This window comes from Eutrigla gurnardus (genome assembly GCF_963514095.1).
Source record: "Eutrigla gurnardus genome assembly, chromosome: 18".
Taxonomy (NCBI): Eukaryota; Metazoa; Chordata; class Actinopteri; order Perciformes; family Triglidae; genus Eutrigla; species Eutrigla gurnardus.
Window position 1 is genome coordinate 9,257,944 of NC_139929.1, and position 25,949 is coordinate 9,283,892.

A 25,949-nucleotide genomic window follows, 5' to 3' on the forward strand; every position below is an offset into this window, starting at 1 on the left:
TGCTCTAAAGCTCCCATACAGAGGGGTCGGTGTAAAAATATATAGTTCATCATTAAACTGCAGTAGGTCATAGATCCCAGATACTGGATTAGTTATGGAAAAAGAGAATCAACTGAGTTTTCCTTTCTTACAAGATTCAAAATAGTTGTAGTGACGCCTTTGTCTTCTGCGCATGCGCACATCGCATCGGATGCAGAAAAAATAATGTGTAGCCGTAGTCAGCCTGTAGCATTTTGTTTCCATGGTGTTAAAAGCTCTATTGTCCCTGCCTGAGGTTGTGTGTGTGTCTGCGTATTGCATTGTGAATCTAAGAAGAAGTGACAGCCACTCTTTAAAAAATCATTGCTGACATGTCTGACAATGGAAACTGTATTTAACAATCAAAAATATTGACTGCTGAATTTGATTAAGCAAAACTATTTGGAGAAATGCCTTTTATTATTTAAGGGAATGAAACATCTCTCTCATACTGTAGATGCTGAGTTTTAGAAAGGTAAATTGTGTTTTCTAGATACTATGCAATATCTTTGGTCTGTGTAGCAATGGTACTGGCCCTTAAAGTCTCATTGGTAAGAGCTTTCCCACTTGCTCCCTCTCCATTTGTACTTCATTCTTTGGAAGCTGTATTGAAATATTGAAAAGATGGATTCCAATGCCGACAATGGCTATAAAAGGCTTATGAATAACTTCACATATTGCATTTTTTTCTCCTCTGCATTATTCAGTTCCAAGTAAACTTTTGAAAAGCTATTGCCGTGTATTTAAAGTGGAGCAGGTTAACGTGAATTCCTTAAAAAAAAGAGGAAAATCTTTCCCCTGAAAATAGAAGTTGTTAATCCATAATTCTGTTAACTGAAGTGACTATAAAAAAAACTATTGTATGAAGTGTTTGTTTTTTTCAAAGTTTTTCCTTATTGTAGGCTGCAAAATATGCACAGGTAATCTGATGCTGTGATGGAAAAAGGGGGGGAAATCATTTTCACCTTACGCGGCAGGCTAATATTGATTGCATTTCTCTCACTTCAAGCCCTGTTTCCACAAGTTATATAATATAATAGATAAATACTATGTAATAAAATGTTAGTAATGTTTAATTAATCTTGTATTGTAGTCACATAACAGTGGCTTCACTGTGGAATAGAACATTCATACATTTCCCCAATATGTGCAATTTAGCCAAGGTATTTTGGATTTTTATTATTGCAATTGCATCCATAAAATACTGGGAAATAAATCAAGTGTACCAGTCTGAGTTCAACAAACCCAAATCCTATCAACCATGTTAAAATGTCTACATGTCTCCTGACTCAGTAAGAGTGTGCCAGTATAAGTCTGAAAAGATGAATCTATATGGTGGTTCTCTGAAGTGAGAGGGGGGAGGATTGATTAAGGTTTGATGAGCAACTACTGTGAGACATCATCTGTCTGTGAGCTTCAAACCTCAAATCATGATTTCCCCAGAGCATCTGTTAATTACGTAATTCATGCTCATGTGATAGGATCCGAGATCATCCATGTGTTTCTTGAGTCACATGTCACACTTGTTGCCTTTTTTAATTATTTAATAATTTCCACACAATTTGAATATCTATATGTACAAAAATGTCATGGTTTCACATGTATTACCATGCAGAGAAATAATCAGTTATCCAAAACATCTGCTGTGTGTTTTAATTCTACTTGTCGGAGGTGAAAGGTATATGGTTTTCTGTAGGAGTAAAGGTAACATAATCAATAAAGTGAATGTAAATTACTTGTTGCAAGAGCAGTTTTTATATTATATAAAGATAAATAGTTGCATACATATACGCATAAACACACCACAGCTTGTTTGATTGCACTGCTTTTTCTTCTTTGCTTTGTAAACCCAACATTGCATCATTCATTTGTATCTAAAGGTCACTCGCCTGAAATTACTAGCTTGATATCTAAATGTTTCACAATATCACAATTATTTTTGTGTAGTATATAATTATATTATTTATTTTGTATATACAGTGAATGCATTATGGATTAAGAGAATATGTGCCCTAATGCAGAATGCATTGGCCATCAGAAAAGTTCTGCATAATAAAGAAGAAGTAGGGGTCAGGAGAGTCCCACCGGCATCTGCTGTCTTTAATATGAAAATCTTGTTTTACCGAAGCTTTGCAGCCTAGGGGCTAATCTATAATTAAACTAAAATAAATCACCTTGAGAACTTAAGCATTGTGCTTTGAACAGCCGCCTGACACCATTGGGGAAAAGAGTCAGGTTGAGAATAACATAAGTGAGCTATGAAATTATCAGGGTGCACAACTGCACACAGGTTTTGGTCTAGTTCTTAAATATGATTTACTAATTGACTTTGCTTTTCTGCACCAATCAATTGGATAGAAAATACTTAATGACTGAGTTCCCATATAGTTTCTTTGGTGAGCGCTTCATCTACAGTGACGGCAGCGCCTTCCGAAAAAGTTCAGAGATTTAGAAAGGCTCGGAGCTCTCTTAAAAAAGATGCTGGGTGCATAGCTTTTTCTCTGATCATTGGGAACAATTGAAATTAGACACTGGTGATCAGAAGAGAGCGCTCGCTGGGCAGCCAGCCTGTCTTTTAGTCTCTGCACTGTTTTGTGAAAAAACTAATTGGGAATCAGTCCAAGAAGAATAAAGTGGCACAACTCCATTTGCCAGGTCTTATTTATGTTCACTTTCAATCCAATACTTTACAGGTTAATTACACAGTATATGCAGTTGAATTCTGGAGGAGGCAGACACCCCAGGCAACACACATCATTTGTTACGTACTGGTCAATTTTAGATGATGGGCTTTTTTCTTCCATAACATGTCCTCTGTCAGATAAATGGAAAGAAAACACCACATTTGTTTTTTTTATGTGACACTTTATCTATTTGAATCTGAATCCATTAGCATCACTTGCAAATTCAAACAACAGTTCAGGGAAGAAAATGTTCCAATGTAAGTTATCAACTGGTGACATTTCATTGTGATATCTGTTAGTTAATTCTGTTTCACTTTATACCTCTGTAGTCTTGCTTTTTCTCTGACTCTGAGCCAGAAATCTCCACTTCAGTAGCACTTGCATACACCGATATTTCCAGTTTCACGCCTATCATTATTCTAAAGGGACTTTGACAGAGGGGTTTGGTCATTTATCATTCATAGCCTGATTTATATAACATTTTATTTCTAAAAACATGGCCAAAGTGGATATTTTTTTGTGGCTGTCAGGATTTTCTGATTTATGGAGTGATAAAAAAAAGGTATCTAAAGTTTCTTCTAAAACCTTTAAATGTAATGTCACGTCAACAAATGGGGTTTTATAATCACAACAGCAAGTGAGTAATACTAATCTGTGGGAATAGCAAAGCACAGGTTTGTTTCACCAACCATATCATTTGTTATTATTTGATTGAAAATCACACTTTTACATTTGCAACCTAAATTTTTTCAGTGCTAACTCAGAAATAGGGAGCTGCTGATGTTGCGTCCATCTCAAACCTCCCAGGTATGGAATGGTATGGAATGGCCCCTTAAATACATTTTTAATAACGTCACACAGCTCACGCCACTGAAAGTTATTGAATCTAAAACTTATCCAATTTCAAGTGAAGATGTTTCCCAAACATAACTTGAGTGATTTATGGCTCCATCTAAGAAATATGATATGTCAGTCTAGCGGATTGTGTAGACAATCAGATATGGGGCTGGCGGAGGCCTTGCTCTCACAAGGATGACTGGGCACATGGTTGTTTATGCCCTACACAATGAAGTCAAAGGACCATTGCTCATCAGTAAAACTCAGCAGGCTAGGTCAGCTGCCAAATACAGAGCCCCATGCCTTTGGGGTTTAGTCTTGAATTTAGCTCCCTCTGACTCGCAGATCTGCTCATATGGACTGTAAAACTGAATCTTTGAAGGTTTGGCCACTTCCTGTGACCACTTTTATATAATTTAAAACTGAGAAAAGTTAAAATAATATGTACAGTGATGAACATTCCCAGCCTTCACATGTGAATTGACACGTGGGCGCTGATAATGCGTGGACATTGGTGAAGTCTTAAGGGTGCATTCACACCTGGAGTGGGGTTCATTCGATCCAGACTAATGGGATCAATTATACATTGTTGCATTTTAGATCTGGTCCACCTACTGTTCACTGTTACAGGCTGGCAGGTTACTCGTTGATTGGACCTTTTTATGGAGTTTTTCATCTGCCACATCAGGACCCACGTTCGGAAATTCAATTCTGGTAAATTTCGGCCCTTCAATAATTCTGGTTTGTATACTGATGTTCATTGATTAATAATTAATGATATACATTATTAGTATTATTATACAGCAAATCAACCACATGCTGAGATGGATGACCCTACAAAAGTCCTGTTGCATGCTCCCATATGACTGGGTGCAGAAGAACAGCAGATGGATTTATTAATAGTTTAGCTTTTAAAATCAGGCTAAAACCACATATCTCCTATCATAAAATCCTCTGGCTGGTTTGTTTGTTTTCACATTACAAATAAGAGCCCACTTGGAAGCGAACAGATACCCTCCTTTTCAGGCGGTCTTGGTTCAGTTGTTTGGTGTGCACCCCGGTTTGATTGGCACCAGCCCATACAAACCAGACTAACCTACCAGAGCTGAGTTCAGTCCAAACAAACAGGTTGTGAAAGCAGCAAACTGATGTATTTTGTGCCAAACTAAACAGCACACATACACTAATAATGAAGTCAAAAACGGACGCGTCAGCACCTATCCATCATGTACAAACTTTTCAAAGGTTATTATTTTTCACTTTTCCAGGAAGTCTTACTAAAAATGTATCTCTTTTATATGACTTTTCATGACTTAAGTCCAAGCACAAAGAGCGTATGATACTGTGTTAAATAAAACAAAGGCTGCTTCTGTGGGAGCACATTGAAGTGGTTAACAGTGTCAAACCTTGAATGCATTTTAAAAATTGTTTGGTGAATCCGGCACTTCATAAATACTTAAGGCCTACACTCGATGATTTTAGCCACAGGACACGCAACCTGTGAAAGCACGACCATTTGCATGGGCTAACAGAAGCATGCTGATGCCCCCAGTATGCACGCACATGAGCGTCCACACCTCCCAGCCATCCAGATTTACACCTAAACCACAAGTTTCACATCTAACATCCAATAAGGTATCTTGGTTGACAACAGAAATGTGTTCCTCAAACAGATTTGTAGCACCTTGTGTGCTGTCCACCCTGTTCAGTTCCATATTTGGGACCCGGAACTAGCTACACCTACTAGTTTGCTTTTTGTACAGGGCAAGAGAGAGTGGGTGCAGTTGAATAGTCTTTTTTGCTTAGGAAGGTTCCTAACTGAAGAAGTGACCCGGAAGTAAACAAGTGGCCGCCATGATAAGAGCCGTTCGCATTCTCTAAATGCAAAGGAAAGGAGCTCCAATGCTTCCTTTCAGAGCTCCTTTAGCATAGGATGCAGTGGACCTTCCTATGCGAAAGGAAAGGAGATTACGCCGACCCACAATTCTTTGCGAGAGCAACATTTAAACACACCTCGGCCGTTCTTGAAAACAGACAATATGCCTATTTACATATTTAACAATTCCTTTCATGCAGACATATAGTAATTGGAATAGTGATGATAAATGTGTGGACAGTGATAATAATTGAATGGTATTTTTTTATTTATTTCAATCATGTTACAAACTTGACAAAAATGAAACTAAAACCACAAATGAAACGTAAATAAAGTAACCGGTCAAACAGGAAGGAGGAGCTGCTGGACCTGAAGCCGGTCAGTGAACCAGCTGTTTATAAAACCAACATGTGGAGAAGTGGACGATGCGCTTTTTGTAGTCAGTATTGTAGTTTCTCCAGCGCAGACGCACGTCAATCACCGGTGCCGATCATCAGCTGTCAATCATCAGCGGCCGCGTTTTAATGACGTAGCTTAGTGAAAGTCTGGTCGGATTCTCTGAGCACCGCGGCCGACTTTTCCTAAATCCTTTTGAGTTCTCCTATCGCCTTTCCTTAACCCCGTGATGTTTTCACCTGAGGTCAAGGAATAGGAGATAGGAATAGGAGTTAGGACCTTATTTTTTGACTATTCGACTGCACCCACTGTTTGATACTGACTCTACATTTTCATTCGTCAGTTTCACTGATCAAAGCATGTGATTGTCAAAATTCAAAGTCTCTTGATTCCAATCCTCTCCTTTTCAAATACCATTCTCTCCTTCAGATTTCTTTGAAGAATTCTAAAAACACATTTATGCCCTCCAGTGTAAGGCTGCCCCCTGGTAATGTGTTACGTTTCAGCCATACTGTATGTGGATTGTCAACTCTTGGTGCTCAGCTCACTTTGAGGTGAGAAAAAAGACCATAAAAAGATAGGTAGAAAGAAAGATAAACAGAATCATGGTGTAACTCTAGCTACCATGTGGACACACACTATATTGCATTTTACACTGTCCTATGATTAAGGGTGACCTGATTGATCAGTGATCGGCCAATAGTCAGTAGCCATATGCAATCAGGAGATAGCATATTGCTTCACAGTATCATGGTGTTTTTCTTTGAGAATCGGGAATAAACAGTTATTTGATTTGACATGTATTCACTGCAAATAAATAATCAATAGATATGAGAGAGGGAATTATGATTTGTTAATCATCCTAACATGAGCTCTAAGCAGCTCTTAATACGTGATTAAAGTAACTAATGATTAAATTTTGCCATTTTGATTATATATTTTTTAATTAGTTTTATCAAAGCAAATACAATAATTTATTTCCTAATCATTTGAACTGTGATTTTTTTTTAATGCAAATAGCCACTACAGATTATGCTAATGAAGTAAACCTTTTTTTATGCTTTACATGACCCTGTGAAAAATGTTAGTCCAGAGCCTTGATTTCCAGTCTGCACATTTCCAGTAGGTCCCCACAATGTGACTCTTTTGCCATCTTAAAACTCTAGCATAACTTCTGTTTTGAAAGTTTATTCTTAAATGCGTGAAGCCTCGAACTGCGCTGACGTCAGCTTAAATAATATTGACAAACGTGTTTGGCCTTGCTTGATTTTTTTCGCTGTGGATTAATCACTGATTTATGTCTTCTTCTAAAACCTGTGACATTAACAATTGAAAAGGCACCCGGCTCTTGTTGTCTCTTTAATCTTAGTCACAACTGAGAAACGTGCACCTCTCTAGCGGCCTCTATTTGCAGGTAAACACAATACATTAACCCGCCCTCCCCTGAATCCTCACCCCACCCTCCACCTCCTTATTCGGCCCTCACTTCCTCTCCCACCTTACACTGTGTCCTATTCATCACAAACACTGCACAGAGTGGGGAAAGTACGACCATGCTGACCTTGAGGAAGTCTCGCTCATAAGAAGACTCAACCGGGCCAAGATCTAGGGTCTGTCAGGATGATTTCTTATTCTATTTAATGGTGGAAGTGCAATGCTTTATCACTCCCCAGGTTCATGGTTTATATAAGGGCCAACCCCCTTTGGAATGGTAAGCTGTTAAGTAAAAAAAAAAAAAAAAAACTGTACACAAAAAGATGTCCTTATGAGTCACGATGATTTAAGTGCAAAGGGGGGGGTGATTTTATGTTAAATCGACACTCTTCTGAATGGTAAACTAAGAAACAAATGACAATGTCTCCCTTATCTCCTCAATGACATTTTCCACTCAGCCATTTGTTGGAAGATAAGCATGAATGGATACAGAGGGAAGTGTTTCTTTGTCCTCATGCTGTCATCTAAGACCACAGTTCAGAGTCACATTTCAGATTGTTTTGCCGTAATGGAAGTTTTTGATTAGTTTGACAGGTCTGCTTCTCCTTGGCAGTTTCATGTTGAGTTGCATTACACTTCCACGCGGCCCTGGCTCTATTGCTCCAACACCTGTCATTTTATTTCAAATTCACCAAATTTGGCTAAAGCCTGTCACCAGGTGGATTCATTTTCACTAATGAAAATGATGAAACCATCTCTCCTATCATATAAAACCTGTTGGTCTAGCTAACTGTGGCTATCTATTATCACCCACCGATATTAACTTTTCGCAGACATCAGTACATCAGACAACAGTATCGGCGCATACGAGTTCTTAAAACACTAGTGTTGAAAAAAACTTGGATAGAAAGTTCTGAGTGTGTTTCAGAAATTATGTCATGACAAAACTTGTCCAACATAACGAACAAAAACATGACAATTATCAACATAAACTGATGAACAGACACATTACCAACAGCATCGCATTAGAAAGACAAACAGAAGTAACATTCACAATTTGGAACATAAAACAGCAAATTTAATAAACTACTCAGTCCAGCAACATTGCTACAATACTACCATCGGCTAGGGCATTTAAACTATGTAAATTAGCCTAGCGGCTAGCAGACTTTCCCTTACTCCCAGCTCTGCAACTGAACACCATAGTTCAATTTCAGCCTGCATGTACGTTTTTTCATAGTTCAGTATGTTTGACTGAATACTTAAAAAGAGCAAAGACAATAACGTTCCACAGCATATTTAACATACTTGAATGTAGTAGTGGTCATGATAGGGTTCCTCCACAATATCAGCAGTGAGTAACATGACTGGCAGGATACTCAGAATGTCATAATAATGATATAAGGCTAATATTTCATGGATAAGCGCAACAGACTTTTGCAGTTGGCTGCCATCCTCCCATATCAAACTGCTGCCTGCTGCTGTGCTCGCTCAGGTTCTATTCTACTCCGGTAAGTTATGTTGTAATGTTCCTCTCTGCCATGATAACGATGAGAGGAAGAGATACCAGAAGGAGCGACTTCCTTGGGTAAATATTTTAATTCAGCAGGCTGTCCTGTGCCCACGGTCTTGGAATTACACCTCAAATATTGTTCATCATATGGAGCAGTTTCCGAGTGTGTATCATTTTTTTTGTTCTGTCAGCTTCTAGTCAGAACTGTAGTTTTGTGGATATTTCCTTTCTTTTAAAATGGATTCATAGAATAGGTTACCTTCTACATTATGCACCACATTATTCAAGACTGGAGTGATACACACATTTGGTGTGAGACCCTGTGATAGGCTTACGGAACAGATGGAAAATAGATAATAAATAATAGACAGTACGCATTTATACTGGACTGGATGCATTTAAAGTAGTCTATCTGCTGGGCAGGGCAACTTGCTCAAGTGTGTTAAGCCAAATGTGAAATGTTATACTCGGTGAGAGGTACTTCCCAGGAAGGTGGTGTCTGCTGCACTGCCAAATGAGGTGATTTAAGGAGCACATTTTCTTTTAATGAAATGAAGATGAGATTTGACGTGGATGAATAAAAGTGAAAATGTGATGTGGCATACAGTATAGGATGGAATTAATTGCAGAGGCTTCCTGAAAAAGGGGAAGGGCATGCTGTTGCTTTATATATTAGCTTGACATTTCTTACGTGCGCATTGCAACTATTTAGTATCACAACAGATGCTTTAAATTACAGGGTTGTTATTAAATTATTAAGGTGGTCATGTTATGAGATTTTAGCAGTAAAAAAACATCTCAGAAAATATCACATCTTCACAGTATTTTGTTTTGTTATTATCATTATTATTATTATTATATTTTATGAGAACATACTTATATGTAATAAACATAATTATAAACCTAATTAATTTTGTTTGCATGTAACATATAATGTTGGCAGCACTATCACATGTTAAATTAACTACAAAATTAAAAATAGTTAACCGTTATTATAAAATAATGGCCTGTGACTCTTAACAATAAACATATATTCAAGGTCAGTCAAAGGCTATCACCCCAACCACAGACAGTTTATTTTGAGTAGTAATTTAATGTTACATGATAACTACTGAAAACATCATTATCAGGTTTTATGGAAATAAAGGTCCGGCTTTTTGTTTTACCTGTTTACCTAAATGCAGTGCTAAACTAAAAACTGTAAAAGTCATTTATTTAGCAAAAAATAAAAAAATAAATGTATCCCACCTTTGGTCTGTTTGGTCAAAACTACTAATGTTTTTTAGAGACTCAACTGATCAAATTAAAGTAATTTGCCCAAATGCCGTCATCCATAAATAATCCCACTATTAGTGGTCGTCTTATCATAACAAAATAAAAATGGACAAGAAAGGACAACCAGCACTTTTCCCTATCTTAACTGAAAGTTAAGTGAAAATTAACATGTATGAATTGTATTGATGCCCTCAAGGCATTATATATATATATACACACAAAGTATGCTGATAGCTTGAGAGACATGGCCAAGATTTAATCAATTCAGCAGAATGGTATATTCCATATCTATTTCTACCTTGCACTTTACTGCAGCAATGCTACAGTGCTGCTCAGTCCCTATAATGAAAGCCCCCCTAGCACCATCTCTAGAAATCATTACAATCTCCTTCTACCTCTAGGGTCAGTAAACTAATAGCCATTCACCTGTGTGACAGGAAATCTTTCCCAAGTTGCCATTGGGGGCCGATGAGGTTGTGTTTAAGGTTCTCGAGTTCGGCCAGAGATGATTGTTTATTTTTTGGATGGATCCTGATGATTAAATGTGTTAGATAGAAAAAAAGTATTTCATTGCAAATGCAAAGGGACGGGGGGTTACATATAACCCACTAATTGCCCGTCTTTCCGGTTTTGGCAAGCAATGAAAACCTGCTATTCAACGCCCGCCAAATATGAAGACACAACAAAGAACTTTATGAATAGTAGAATAAAGACATTGGCAAAGAAAAACCCTCCAATATTCACTTGTACTTGTACTTGTGCCTGTGCAGGGCCTCCAGTGATTTAAAAAATGTTTAACGACCACAACTGCTCCTGCCCACTGTTGGCTTTGAATCTGTGATGGAATTTCTCAAAGCGATGGCACAAATATATTCAAAGGCACAAAGGCCCAGCTTCTCTATGGGCTATTTTAAGACATTGCTCTTTTGAAAACATGTATGGAAGAAAGTTCATAAATAAAGTATTCTTAACAAAAGGAGAGACCATGGACTTACCTCACTCCTGACTTTCCTCAAAATGTCTTCAAAGGATAAGGTTTGTGTAAGATAATGCATTCAAGTGAAATTGTTGGAAAGCTTAGAGAAGCTGTTGTTTTTCTTTGACCTCCAACTATGGCCACTGCAAGATAAGACGCAGCAGTGGTCAGATATGAGTAATAATCAATGGTGAAACTCTTCACAGTCGCCTCAACTTTTATCTCACATTCTGTAGCACTCCATACTGAGCTCACCGTGTCGTATGATCATAGGGCAAAACAGATGTCCTTGATTATAAAATGATATCCACAGGTAACTGCACCGTTCCTTCCTCTATTTTCACCACTACTTCAACAACATGCCTATGCCACAGGGAAAGGTGTATTTGTTTGCTTTCCAGAAAAAGCCTCGGCATCAGTAGACTGCGGAAACTGTGAGGGTTTTACCTCCACAGAGTATTTCTACCACAGAGAGGAAGAAACTGCATGTCCAAAAAAAGCTGACAAACGAACAGAGACAAATCTATATAAATAATTGCGAAGTGGAGCGAAGAGGAGTGTGCCCATCATTCAGAGGAGAAGCGTGCACAATATCTCCTGGAGATTGAGTGTCATCCATCACCGTACGACTTTAATTTGAGATGTTTAGGACTCTTGCTGATGATTTTCTGAGAGCCGTGGAGAGCCCTGTCTCAGAGGTCTGCAGGGGTCTTGGCAAGAGTGTTGCTCGCTGTGGGAAAAATTGCCGCCTGACACACAGCACATTCATACGTACAATAGAGATTGGCCTCCAGACTGCAGACAGAACAACCAAATCCACTTTAGCATTCAGATACTTTAAATTGTGCAATCCAGTTTCTGACGTTTAGCTTATTACATCTTATGGTGCCACAGAAATGCACACAGACAGTGAACACACACACACAGATTCACATACCCACACTTGGAAACAGCTGATTTAAAGCAGAATGATGTTAAAATGGTTCCACTGAGTGGGGGCTGCAGTTTGAAGAGCCCAAGGTAAAGATTCTAGAGACTCCAAATAATCTCAAGTATTGATCCAGTTTAAGCCCAAGGCTCTTGATGGACACTTACTTCGAAATGCTGTGATAGGTAGCATATCCGGATGACTGATCACTGTAGTTCTGCTTACGCTGAAGGCTGCAGACAATCCATAAATAATCAAACAGCACAGCAGATGCAAAGATATGATGACAGTTTAGTGTGCTTAAATTTATCACAAAGCACTCCGTCTTTTGCTTAAATGTACATGGACGGAGTCGGAGTGGAGACGAGCATAAGGAGACTTTACATCCACCCTGACAAGTGTTCTAGATCTGTTCTGGCAGATGTATCTGTCAGGCCACAAAAGGTAATTGATAAACAACACATTTTGCTTAAGCTATCTCCAGTTTCTTCTGTTCCAACATGGCATTTGGGTGATGCTGTATGCTTTGGCATCATATCGTAGCTTCATTTATGACTCGCTGAAGTAAGCACTGAACTTGTAAGAAAACGAAAAAACAATATCGACCATTATTATCTGTTCCAAAGTGGCAATATGTTCTTTTAGCTCCAGGTGTCTCCAGTTAAATGCATCGTAAATCTCCTAAACGAATCAAACTTGATTGCAGAGTGATATTGTTGAAGTAGTCTTTAAAAAACGCACACGCTCAAATTATTTTATTAGCCAGCAAGAATCTAGACTTAATTAAATGTGCGTGATGAGAACACTGTTGTTGAGGATGGCTGTCCTTGCATCAACATTTTCACACTGAAGGGCAGCACTGACACTAGCACTATGCCAATATCAGTATCGGAAATACCACCGAAACAGCCTCAAATGATGGATGCGAAAGATGCGCTTCCATGCACAATCACGTATGTCTTTACCATGTCTTTATCGGCTCATTTATGCAACACCAGAACACACAGAATCACTCGCTATCTGATCTGTACTGTACATGTGCAACTTCTAACGGAGACAGGAACAAAGCAAGATAGCTCACTGGTTAGCTACTTCCATCATCAATTTCGGACACAGCAATCTTTCGCCTCTCTCTAGCAGGTGCTAGCGGAGTGTAGCCAGAGCGAACAAATTGGCATTAATTTGGAAATATTTTACACTGGAAAATCCCAGTAAAATTGCAAAACGCATTACAATAGGATTGATAGTCGGCAAGTTCAGGTTTCGTAATCGGGATCAGGAAGACATTTTTTTTTATTGGAACAACTCTACTAACTGATAGCTTGCAACATTTGCAAGCAAGCATATTATAGAAACCTGACATTATTTCCACTGTAAAAATTCAACCTCTTACGGAAAACGTTTTCTTCCTAACCACTTTGTCACTGAATATCTATGCCTGGTCGTGTCACTACCATCACTTAATATACCACAAGTATATTGCGTCTCTCTTCATTTATCCCCTGTAATGCAGTCATAATACCTGAGTGGTTGGTGGCTGCATACCCTGAATGCTCATTTTCTGCACAGTAGCCTCTGTGTACTCAAAGGGTCCAGCGCCTCTTTTTCTCTGGTAGTGGACTCCTTGGAGCGTAATTTGATTATTTCAAAGCAGGTGTTTTCAGCTGAATGCTGATAAGACTACTCTGTGCCTCTGACACTGAAGTGAGCTATATTAGATGCGCTTAAAGTAGTGAAATGCAAGAGCTGTTGTTTATTTATTTTTTTATCTAATCTGTAAGTGAAGATAGGATTGATTTTGAAAACCTGTGCTGGTATTCATAAGGTATCTGTTCAGTCAGACTGAAATAATGTTGCAAGCAGAATGGTGAGTAACCTCCATTATTTCTGCGATGTACATCGGCTCAAATGTCTTTAGATTGACGACATTGGGTTGTTGCAGTCTCTTTCCATGCGGCTGCAAGTTGCTGAGACTCGAGATGTATTTGATGTAACACATTATTTGAGACAGTGCCGTGGATGAAGAGGTGCAAAGTTGATGTTTTAACAACTTCCAGTGGGACTGCTGATGTAACATTCAAATGTTTAAGTCCACAGCAGATGGAGCTCAGCATCGCTCCTGGGTACATTTCTATATTTTTTTGTCCTTATATTTCCTTTCAGCCTCATCCGAATGAGCATCTGCTACTGCGGAATGGGGGCAAGGTTGCATCTGTGATCCCATGTTTCTCAGCAAATCAGATTCTGTGAAGCCTCTTTGATATCCCCTCAGATTGTTCTCTCTAATCTCTTTCCACACCACTAGAATGGTCTTACCCACTAATATTATTGCCGAAATACAATGTGTGCAAACAAAAGGAATAATCCCAAGCCTGTGATGGAGCCATCAGACCCCGTGTGCTCTTGCTCTCAACTGAAAGCAGTTTTAATAGCCCTGCACTGTGTCAACACTATGTGTTAAATTTAAACCCAAATGCACACGTTTGTCCTTGGGCTGTCATTATCATACAGAACAGACCGTTAATTCATCGAATTCACATTTTTCTCAACACAAGCACGTTTAAATGAAATGTGGTGAAGGAGCTGTGTAGTTTGGTAGCTTATTTACGCACAGCTTAGACTGACTTGGCGCAAGCACTTGCCGTGGTGTGATAATCAATGTTTAACGCACTCCGACACAGAGTTCAAAAGCTACATAGCCTTTCAAATGCAAATCGAGTCAAATAACTCAGACCTATAAATGGGGTCAGCGCATTCCGAGTCAAGTGTCGCCTGCCGTGTGAACCAATCTCTTTTAAATGACAGTTAATGAATTCTCATCTCTTATATCAATATCTACAAGCCAGGACAGCATGTGCATGAGACAAACGGCACATGCTTCAGTAACTGCAGTCCTCAGTCTTGTTTCTCACAACTCCTTTCGGTTGAAACATTGTTAACTGCACACATTTAATCAGACTTAACCAGCTGTTAGAAAGTAGTGTCTCAACTGTCTTTGCAGAGGGAATGTTATCAATAGCATACTTTAATTAATAAAGGACCCTCTGTTATGTCAACAAGCTTTATAGCAGCTGCACAAGTAACAGTAGAGTTGCTGATTTTAATTATACGAAGTGGAAAACTAGGGTAGGTGTAAAATGCCTCCAGGCAGGAAGAGAGGACACGCTTACCTTTAGTGGGACACTTTAGAGCCGAGACGCAGCCGGTTTTAATCCAAGTAGACTAATCACTGAATCAAGCTGTCCTCCCACCTTTTCTTTTTGCAAGAGCAGACGCTCTCCTTTGCTGCTTTTACTCCTCTTCTAATTCCCTCTCTCACCCTGCTTTCCTCCTTGGCGGCTTTCATTCATTATCCCGCTCTCTTGTGTGCAGTCGGAGCCCGCGCTGGAAACCGAACGGAGGCTTGCGAGTGCATGCGCCACGCGACTTACAGAGACAACCACTTCGCAATAGCCGGAGAATACAGTGGGAGCTGAAGCAAAGTGGAGCGCGTCAGTGCGGCTACAGGATGATGACTGAGAGAGAGCGAGAGAGCGGTGAAGTAAGAGAAAGAAGCTTGTGTGCGCGCGTGCATCAGAGTGAGAGAGGAAGTGTGTGTGGAGAGCGAGCGAGCGAGAGAGAGAGAGTGTGTGAGGGAGAGGGAATGTGAGAGGGATTGTGAGCGCTGCTGGCTCAGTGGCGAACGACAGTCGTGATTGCATTGGCGCAAGGCACGAGTGCACTCCCCCCTCTCTCATCAAGGTCCCCTGAGCACAGGGGGATCTTCATCATCAAGCGGATTACAGCCAACTAGCACCCCACCCCCAAACCCCCCAATGAGAGAAACACACACACACACACAGCCAGGGGTGTGTGCCGTGGTCACCGGGGATATTCTAATCAGAGAGACACTTGGAGATGCTTCTTTTGTCCAGAGCTCATGTGCTTGCAGATGTTTTAATGACACAACTGAAGAGAATTTCTCGCTCTTTGCGGTCAGAAGTGAGTTATTTAATCTTTTCTAGGAAAGGATGAAGGAAAGAAAAACGTGTCTATCCAGTAATGTCCTGCAGAAGGTTCATGGTGCTGGGCATTAGGGTGAAAGCTGTGGTGGGGTGGGGGTTCATTTTTGGTGTTTGACTGAAAAAAATGTTTACATTATGTCCCCTCTCCCTTTGCTGGCTCAGCTGTCAGACTGTTTTACCTTCACGCTGCATAGGCAACTGACAATTACTGCTTTATGCTAATACAATTTAAAATAAAATGCTTTTGTAGGCCATTGTTTATGCAAATTGGCTCCTCATTTACATGGGTAGATACCCCGTGGCTACCCTACAGGTATATAAACATGGGTGATGAGAGGGGGTCTCCTTGGACAAACATAATTTAAATTTTTCGCTTTTGGGTACCAATTTTATTTAATTTCGTCCTTAAAGGGAAGCCACAAGGCATGCCATTCACACAACATCTATACTGATGTGGCAAATAAACCCATTTTAGTTTCAGCTCTTAACTTAAACTGCAGTGCAATTATAGTGAGGAGATGGTGTATGGGTGCGCTGCATTAATACATTTTTAACCATCTTTCCGCTGCGTTCACAGCGGTAAGGGAAATATTAAAACGTTTCAGTTAAAGCTTTATTTCCACAGCAACATTAATTATCTCTGATTGCAATGTGTCGCCTATGAAACATGTATAATAAAGAGATATAGGCCTTGATATTTAATATTATTGAATATCAGATTACACTTATAGAAATAATCTCAGCTAAGATATAAGTTTACAATAAAGGCTTACAATGCTCAAAATGTAACTGAAAAAACGAATAGAACCTGGCGTATATCTCAGTGTCCTAATTTTATCGATTTGTTCTTTCTGAAGCTTTGACTGTCTCGCATCATATTTTAGGATGTTATCACACTATAAAGATGGGGAAAATATAGTGTATACATGTAATTTATGGTGCTGTCAGATTGCTGCTAGACTGCCCCATTAATACAGGCATGCAGAGTAAACAGTTTTTCACTGCTGTGAAAATGTTCCCTTTTGAAAAGAGCTAAACCTCAACAGAAGCATAATATTTTGTTAGATCAAATCTTGCTGGGACTTTTTGAAATTATAAATTAATCATTGTTTCCATAAATGTGGACTGAGGGCTACGACAGTCACAGCCTGAGTGCAGCATGGCTTGCTTTGTGTGTGTGAGTGACAATAGGTAATGTGGACTATTGCACTCAATGTTTCTGTCAGTTATTAATGATATTTTGTACATTTTGAATGCCAGTGTTATGATTGAACCTTCTGAACTTGCCTGAAAACCACCCACTTGCATGGCATGTTGGGGTTATGCAGACAAACTGCCGTTTCAGCCTTGCCATTCTGGGTAGTCTCCTCATGTTGACTTTCTTTCAGTAGTTTGTTTACAGGGATGGGAAACGTATCTTTACAAAGTTCCCAACGTCTGTGTCCTTGTTGCCAGCTAGAGAATGCAGAGGCCTGATGCATGACTGCAGCCCCTGACACTGTTGACTAAGGGTTTGCATTTAAACTATACCATTTTTCTCATTTCTACAATGTAAGATATTACATTTTCTTTATATTTCAGATATTTGTTTGATTCATTTCCAATCGACCAATCAATGAATCCTATCTTAATCATTTAATTATCTCTAATTTACATCATGTATTCAATATTAGGACTCATCTATGGTCAGTGGCAGTTTTGGTGGTTTGAAGAAAATATTGGGATCAAGTTGAGACTAGAAGCATGGCTACGATTCGCCTGTGTATGTCTGCAGGGGTAATGTGTCTTTACATGTGTGCAGGCTATACAAATGACAGGGGTAACGGTGTGTGTGTGTGTGTGTGTGTGTGTGTGTGTGGGGGGGGGGGGGGGGGGTGTAGATGGAAGGTGGTTGTGGTGGTGGGAGGTTGTGGATATCCAGTTGGAAGATGAGGCATCAGCTGGTTCCTGCTAATACCCATAACCTCTCAAAGAGAAAGAGCTTATAAAGAAACCCAACACCTCCCCCGCTATTCCCAACAGAAATCACAACAGAGGCAGAATTACATCATCAAAACTTTACGGGTTTCTCTGAAGTCTGGCAGTTGTCGCCAACGGTGACCTAAATTCTCTTATTTTCATGTTTTGCATGATTTAATGCACTCCTACTTGCCTTACTTGGTCATGCAGAACACAGACGTCAGCTTGCATCTCCGTAGCATATTGAGGAGCAACCACCAGCTTTAACCTTTAAAATTAGACCTTGATATGGTGGGGAAATTAAAGGGGGCACACATCACTCTACAGAAAAGGTTATAGAGGCATTAGCATTCATCCCTATCTATATTTCATTCTGACTGTCTCGAAGATGGACATGGCTCACAGTTAAAATAAAATACCCCTTTTCATTCCCTTTTGCTTAAAATGACAGTGAAAACCTCTGTTAAATCTTGGTTGTACTGAATTCAAAGCAATTTTCCTTCAATACCTGTGCAAATATATTATCTTTAAATGTTTACATTTAGGACAGATGACCATTAAAATACAAAATAATAGTCAAGTGCTTGACAGCGAGAATCACTTTATCTGAAGAAAGAACACACCAATTGAAGTCATGATGGAGTTTTGCACTCCATCCGATCGGATGATTTTCCAGTCATCCCATTTCCATTGTCAGCAGATACTGTAAATAAAAAAAACAACAACAACAAAAAAAAAAAAATCAAATGCATACAAATAATCTCTGCTACAGAGAGGAAGCAACATAAGGACAAAGCGTGTGTAGGGCGGGAAGGAACACTGAATTGTGTTCAAATGACACTTTTAAAAAATTCTCAAAAGCTGAAAGCTGTATTTGAATGTGGCTTTGCAGCATTTTATACACTCAGCATTCCTGGCTGACAACCCCGCTCCCAGATCAGCCCTGTCCAGATGGCATGGCGTGGCCCTAGAGGACTCCATTTTTAATCCTCTTGGCACTGGCTCAGCTAAGCAAGAGGTGGAACGGATGCTCAGAGTCAGGCGTCAATCAAGGCATTACAGACCGGCCAACTGCTGCACGGGACACCGAAGTGTCCCGCACAAGTATGCATGCAGGACACACAGAGGGAGAGAAAAAGGGTTGACTGACATTTAATTGAAGGTCATGATACTTTACAGGGCAGTCATGTGGGCACATTGCCGATGAGATGGAGGTTCCAGCTGTGCAAACATAACCTTCTGGAACAAATGCAGAAAATATCGGCTTTGGGCCTCAACAACTCATTTGTTCCAATAATAGTAACACAAAGCACACGCAGACTTCACTGGCAAAAAACCCCAAAACATTACATAATGTTTGATGAGTTATGATGATATACGTGTTGGAATAGCAGCATTCCATGCTAATGTTTGAACAACTTAAAATGACAATTTACAACGAAACAGAAGAAGTAAGGAAAAGACGGATACACTGCCCAAAGTGTCCACAAATCTCAGAATTTGCTCCCATGTGACTGTTCATGTTTTCAAATGCTTCAGTTACAGATGAGTTTGAAAACATCGATAGTGTGATTTGCTTAACCATAATTCATTAAAATAAAAAGTAGTTTTGTAGTCCAATATAGGAAGCTTTAGAGTAACTTTACTGTAACATACCAGATTTCACAGGACCGAGCCATATCCACATATTTAATAAAGCTATTGAAATAATGCTAAGGACTATCAAAAGCCACTGTAGTGAATTTTAATGTGTGAATTGTTAATAAGCTAAGGGAGTATTTACACTGTAAATCTAATGCACAGTAATAATTCTGAATTAATTGCATCCGGTTTATCTGTTAACTTTAATTGGCCACCAGAGGTGTGCAATTGTTCAAGTTTCCTTTCTTGAAAACTTCATTGGACAACCACAGTGGCTTGTAGATAAACTGTTGGAGTGTACGGTATTTTGAATGAGAATAAAAAAGGGAGCACATGTGTGTAACCCACTCATCTGAATGTTGTCCCAAGAAGCTAAAAGGTGCTCTGAATTCAAACTAATTTGTTTTCATGATTGTCTTATTTTTGTTGCAATGTTCAGTTGTTTAAATGTGTGTGGATCAGTAGAACAGTGGGTTAAGATATATGTTGCAGCAAACTTCCAATGAACCTCATCTGTGGTCTGACTTTTTGAGGCCCTGTGGAGAAGAGAAATTGATGTAGCTGAAATATTCCCCCCTTCCTCTTAATTATTTATTTATTTTCTTCTTTTCCACTCGTTATCTATCTGGAGCATGACGGGGGATGAAGGGTTGCGGATGGATGGGGATGTGTTGCAGGACAACAAGGACCCAGGTGTAGTTCTTATTAGCGGCCAAGTTAATGGAATCACCAGCCTCTCTCCGGCTGAGGCAGCTCAAGACCAGACCAGCCTGTCCTGAGGGAGGTCTGGCCCAGAACAGGGCATCTGGAGTCCCGGTCTTCCTCCCCCTCTCTGACGTACTGCAATTACCAGCAGGAGAGGGGCCCGGGCGTTATCCTGCAACACATGCACCAAATCTATGGGTCATGATACCTGGTTGAGGTGCCATTTTTTGTTTTTGAATAGCCTTAGAGATAAATCATTGGAATACATCGGTGAGCATGAATCTAAACTTCACATACAATGCCATTACTACATTGTTGTAGAGATTTCCAAAAGGGACATTTCATATCTACATAACTGGTCACTATTGCCACATACAAAACAATCTTTATCTCAGGGAACCAGTATACTATTAACTCTGTTACAGCAGCGCTTTTCTTTTTCAATATAGCCGACATTTGATTCTGAGAACCAAGTGTTAAATCAGAGCCAAAGCATCTTTGATTAAAGCATGCTCACACAAACAGGCTCTTCACAATCAAAACCTGAGGCACAGCGAGTGAGAGTGTTTTTTAAGGAAAAGTCAAATACTGAATACTGATCACAGTAGCAACGCTGCATTGATCTGAATGGAGCGGTAATTAAAACTGTCATGTGTTTCAGAGTGTTGCTAGAACGGTAGTGAGCCAAACACTCAGTCAGACAATGCCCCTGTGATACAGGTTGCCATGAACAACAATCAGCGACGGCACTCGGAATGAGACGTCTAATCATTTTCTCAGAGCTGTAATGCCAACCTAATGAAAGAGATTAAAAACGCTTATTTGAGAGAGGCCGGCACATGTTGAACTTATTTTTTTTTTTCTTCTCCCAGCGGCTGAAGATAAAAGAAAAAAAGCACGGTAACAATGCTGGAAGATTTATTCTCCACAGGGATTTAAGATATTGAACATTGGATTTATTTTCATGGATGAAAAATATTGGTTGTACAGGAGAGAAAAATCCACAGGCAATTTGATTTTGAGTTATCAGGCTTTGTCTGCAAAATGTGGATGTCACAGAAATTGCCCCACGAATGAAATGGGGTCACATTTACTGCAGGTAGGAGTGGAAACTGTCTCAAAGTTTGGATGATTTGACAATTTGATCAGCAATCTTCGCAAGTAATCAGTTCTGGCAGACACAAGCCCGCTGCTGTCAGTGCCACAGGCTGCTGCAAAATGAGCCCATATTACTTGTCTGCTGCAAAGGCTGAGGGATGTGTTGTCAAGCAAGCGTTTGGCAACGGTTTGGAGTGGGAGTGGGAAGGAAGGAAACGCATTAAATACTGTGGGGAGATGAAGCGGCCAGTATATGGGCTTTAGCCTGCAGAGGTGGAGGTATATTGAACGAGGGAAGGAGGATGTGCTGAACAGCCAGGAGGGCTGTGGTGCAGAAACTGCCTCAACTCACTACTGGCTCTGAATTGTGCTCTACAGCTAGAGTATATTACCTTTTCATGCTTTCCACCCGAATGCAGCCCACTGTCTCACACTTGACCCTTTTGAGAGTATTTTAGTTCACCCCACACAGCATCACCATACTTAAATCACAATACAGTCGTAGTGCAATAACATTTTTTTTTTCAACTGACTCAAATTTGTCAATGCCCCATCAGAAAAATATTGGACCTCACAAAATAATTGCATTGACACATTGATGACATTAATAACTGCATATCATGTATTCATCAGTATTTAGTACTTGTATTTAATCACAGATGTAATCTAAGAAAGTATATTAAAAAAATTATCACAGCAGGGGAAGGGAAATAATTAAAATATTAAGAGATTGTTGCAACATTTTTCAGTTTAAGTAATTATTTTTAATTAAAAAAAAGGATGCAGCATATAGTTACCACCAATTATTACCAGAAGGTTTAAAATGAATCTTTTTTTTAATAATAAAACTAAAAATTGATACTTGGCGTCTCAGTATCAATATAAAAAAACTGCCACACAAAATAGTGTTTCTATGTTGCTCCGTCGTTAGCGAAGACCTGGTGGTGCGTAGCTGACACAGTTTCTCCACTGTGGTCTGTTTTTCCAGCCACTGCAATGTGATGGGATAAGTACTGAGGTCTGTCCCGGTAATGGTGGCAAGCCAACTTGGATGTCATGATGAAAACGGGCGACATGTAATCTCGGAGGGCAGAACGATGCCAGGGAACCGGCTTTCCTGTTTGTCCACCACACGGATTTAGATCCCCTTCATCCCTGCTCTCTCCCACTGCCTTCACAGGGTTATTATTCTCTGAATTCCCACGGTGTGGCCAATCAACAGATGTGTTGAAACAGAATTCCCTCCCAGCAAGCGTCCCGCACAGCCAGTGATATTCTATCATGTCACAGAACATGGCAGATTCGTCACGATTGCCAAGGTATTGTTTGCAAATGTGTGTGCCTGTAACTGACATTGAGCGAAGGCTTCGTCCTTCAGCTAAAATATTAAACCACGACATTTAGCTCTAAGCTAGGTCTGGTCTATGTGCTTGGTAAAATTAGTTTTGTGTGATCAGTCATCCTGGCGGTGGCTCATCTGGTGTTAGGAATATTTGAACTCATTTTAATGAGAATAAATGGTTGATATTTAGAAAATGTCATTGCATTAAGGCCCCTAAAAGTCCAGGAAAAAGATAGGACCTTTTTGAATGGGGGGACAAATGTATAAGTTTATTTTGTGTGATTATAAAAATTACAGCAAGTAGATGTTTGAACTGAATATGGCTGGAGACATTATTCGTCGATTGATCAATTGTAGTAAAGCACAAATCAACTGATGATAGCACCTCATTTCACAACAAAAACCTAAATAAGTTGGTAGCTGGCTGGAGGGAGATGACCAGATAGTTTCCAACTTGCTGTGGCCTATATTGCATGTCATTTCCATTTAATGTCACGCTGTAAAATGTGTGATTTGGGTCTAAAGATCAAAATGTTGGTTCCAAATGTTCATTTGTTTTTAATGCGGCAGAAAACACTAAAGTAGATAGAAAAGAGAAAAATGGTAAAACAAAAATGTAAACAGTATTTCAAAATTAAGATATATTAAATGGTTTAATTAAGATTGTTGGGGGAGTCATTTTTAACATTGGATCATACAAAGGGAGCCAAGAACTGAGAGGTTCCCATACCCCTTATTTATTAATAAGAATTAAAAAAACTGAAAAATAATGAGCTGTGCATATGATTTATGGCTATCTTGGATATTATAGACGTACAAGGTAGCTCTGCAGCAGCTACCATCCAGAGTCCAATTTGTCACTGAAGATGATTCCAGCAATTCAGTTTCAAAATTGGGTCAATAAATTGCTGTCAGTCTAATTCATTTGGCATTGAGTCATTAAAACCCAAAATGATGCTGTTATAGCACTGCTGCATCCGCCAAACTTGGCAAGCGGGCCTTAAATTAATATTCAGCTGGATTGGTTTGCATGCGCACACGGGGAGAAACGGATAATCAGAGTGGAATACACAGATTATTTAAAAAATAGGATGGCGGTACAAGCAAATGACCGCCTTCACCTTCAGCTGTTTTCACCATGAATAACAGGTTTCGGGAATAAATACTGAGCTTCATAAACTTGTATCACCTGCTGTATTTCATTAGTACAAGTCATAAACAAATCAGAGTACATGTGGCTAGTACTTTCACTGACTGAAGCTGCCAGCTGGCTTTGCCTTTTTATACTGAGCCACATCTGTCTAACCATAAAAACCTTGTGGTTGTTACGTCCCAAAACATATTTTCGTGCAAATTCATAAAGAAAACACGGTATTGCGTAGTGCACTTTTTACTGCGTGTCTTTTAGTAGTCTAAATGAGTTGTCCAATCCATTAGGCATCAGTGGTCAACATGTGTGGCATGCTAAAATAGAAACGAGGATGATACTCTTTCATTTGTATAATTTCTACAGGGAAATCTGAAAATAAGTAAATGCTACAGATGGAGTGGGAGCTTTGCTAAAAATGCCACCCAATTTCTTTTCTGTAATCTCCACCAGAGGCTACTGAGACTTGCTGTTTCCTCTGAATGTGCTGAACTAAACAGGGAATATCACTTGATAATGTTTTTCTTTCTCTGACACACATTTGTATATCATAGTAAGAAGGAAACAAGCTTTGGATATTCAATAAATCAGGCTTTTTGAGGAAATGCAGTGTGTGATCTTCTTACATGCAAGGGCATTTTCAATTTTCTTTTTCTCACTCAGTTTTTTTTTAAGGAAATCACATTTTCAGATGTTCTGCATTTTATGCATTTGTTGGCGGGGAAAATCATAGGCATTCTTTGGTGACATCAACAGGCTGGTGCACGGAAAACAATGCTGTTCCTGCTTGAATGCTCTCAGCGACTAAGATTTTAATCTGTGTGTTTTTCCATTTTGACAAATCTAGGAAAAAACAAAGTACATCCGAAGTCGATCAAACACATTGGTTGTGATGTGAATGTTCACAGCCTCTGCTGGGGGCTTATTATTGCCACTGCACACCTGCCTATGGCTTTAAACCTGTTATCATACAGTATTTCAATACATACTTTTCTACAACCTGCCATGAACAGGTCCAACCTTCCTTCCTGATAAGGGGGCTGGTGATAATTGGACTTAGCCTATAGTGATGTTGAAAGTGGGATCATTATCAAATGGTTCCTTCTAACCCATACTAAAGAGTAGAGTTGGCAGCCTTAGGCCGCAAGCTGTTCAACCTTACGCTCGCTAATTGGTCTCTGTCAGGAAGGCCAGAATGTGGCAGTTTGAAAGTGTTAAAGGCTCACAGAGGAACTCAAACACATTTAAGATAGGAGTGAGTTGCATGAGAAAAGAAGTGGTGCAGGTGTGAAGAGATACACTATTTAAAATAGGGCTTTTATTTGTTTAAATTGTTGGTATTTATTATAGTAGTAATGTATTCATCATCAATCAACATGCCATTTTCTTGATTAATAAAATAATAGTTTTGTCTATAAAGTGAAACTTCCTTTTTTGACCATTGTACAAAACAGAAACCTACTATAATAGAAGACTTGGGGACCCAGTATCCTCCTCACCCAATAGCTGCTCCAACTTAAAGGTCAGCACACCTTCAGTGAGCCTGAGCTGTTGCTAACTTCAGAGTGAGCAAACAAGACACAGGAACTTGGCTTGGGTGTTGAGGAGTTGTTGATTCACCAACCAGTACACTCTCCACACACTGCTTCCTTCACAGCTCACAGCTTCATCCACAATCACACACACACGTTCTCTCACTTGCTAACGCTCCACCGGGCTTGACACACAGCTGACAACCTCGCAGCTACAATAATTGACCCAGTGCAGACTTACTGGGAAAGTGGCTGCATGTGTCCACGACTATGCACGCCACACCATGGCTGCTAACCCTAACCCAGACGGGTGAAGTAAACACACTCGCCTGCTTTGCACATACACTGCAGTGAGAGATAAATGGAGTCCACATGTTTGTGCACCTGTTATAGTTGCAACTGGGCGGCTTGTTAGGCATTTCAACCACAGCAAGCCTGCGAGCAAGGCACTAATCTTACTAGTTGACTGTGAATAACTCATTAACAGTCAATCAGTAAGATTCACAGGAGTTTAGGTTTTGGCAGCAAAACACACTTAGTTTGTTTTAGGAAAAGAGTGAGAGTGACATTAACTTGACCTACAA

The 25,949-nt window shown here is 39.6% G+C and overlaps 1 protein-coding gene across 1 annotated transcript in view; it reads right to left on the bottom strand.

Annotated features, from left to right (window-relative positions):
• Positions 1-15,414, bottom strand: part of LOC311028666 (cadherin-12-like) — a 102,499-nt gene extending 87,085 nt beyond the window's left edge. Inside the window, exon 1 of the mRNA XM_084033364.1 lies at positions 15,108-15,414. The gene's annotated coding sequence lies outside the window, so the exon portion shown is untranslated. The remainder of the gene's footprint in view (positions 1-15,107) is intronic.
• Positions 15,415-25,949: the final 10,535 nt, after the last annotated feature.